The 831-nt window shown below is 68.4% G+C and overlaps 2 non-coding genes across 2 annotated transcripts; both read right to left on the bottom strand.

The window, feature by feature from the left end:
• Positions 1–329: 329 nt before the first annotated feature.
• Positions 330–401, bottom strand: TRNAE-CUC. The gene has a single exon. It is a non-coding gene; the product is annotated as a tRNA-Glu (tRNA).
• A 275-nt stretch (positions 402–676) lies between these two features.
• Positions 677–748, bottom strand: TRNAG-UCC. Its single transcript has one exon. It is a non-coding gene; the product is annotated as a tRNA-Gly (tRNA).
• Between the last annotated feature and the right edge of the window lie 83 nt (positions 749–831).

Raw genomic sequence — 831 nt, 5'->3', positions numbered from 1 at the left:
TGCTGGAGAGTCCAAACACAGGCGGGGGCGTTTGCTCGTGGCCACAGCCTCGGCGGGGAGAGGCGCTGCCCCGGCCATTCGTGTTTGGGGCTGAGGCAAGCGAGTGAAAACGAAGACACGGGACGTCGAAGGCCTCGAGTGGGCGCGCGCCAGTGCGGCCAAAAGGTTTGGCCGGGCGGGGAGGGTGGAGGGTGCGTGGCAGGGCTTGGGCTGCAGGTGCAGGGCACCGGGCGGCCGTTGTCGGGCAGGGCGCGACGCCGAGGCCGCGGAGCAAGCGTGGCCTAAAAGTGGGCTGTGGACGGTGTGAGGTAGAGAGGAAGAAGAAAGGCTTCCCTGACCGGGAATCGAACCCGGGCCGCGGCGGTGAGAGCGCCGAATCCTAACCACTAGACCACCAGGGAGCGTCAAGCTCTACCGCTGCTCCTGCTCGACCCATAGCAGCCGCTCGGCGCCACCTTGGCGCCAAGACCCCGCCTTTCCGAGTCCAGCCACGAGCCGCCCCCTGGCAATCCACGCGTCCTCCCGTCCTTCCTGCTTGCAGCACCCTCAGAACACTGCGCGCCTGCTTCTCGCACACACAAGAAGAGCCGCTAGGGCCACCGAGCTCCCTGCTCCCAGCTCTCCCTCACAGGCCCCGGGCCGGCCGCCCGCGGAGCTCGGCAAAAGGTCAGCCTGCTGCGTTGGCCGGGAATCGAACCCGGGTCAACTGCTTGGAAGGCAGCTATGCTCACCACTATACCACCAACGCTGCACAGCCCGGGCCGCCCCGAGACGCCGGCACCGGGCTCGCCCGAGCGCACTCTCGTCGCCGCTTCCTCCTCCTCCTCCTCC

This window comes from Monodon monoceros, unplaced genomic scaffold (genome assembly GCF_005190385.1).
Source record: "Monodon monoceros isolate NGI ecotype Baffin Bay Population unplaced genomic scaffold, NGI_Narwhal_1 Super_Scaffold_18, whole genome shotgun sequence".
In the NCBI taxonomy this organism is placed as follows: domain Eukaryota; kingdom Metazoa; phylum Chordata; class Mammalia; order Artiodactyla; family Monodontidae; genus Monodon; species Monodon monoceros.
The sequence above is the reverse complement of the archived record's forward strand: the minus strand, read 5'-3'. Positions and strand labels throughout refer to the sequence as shown.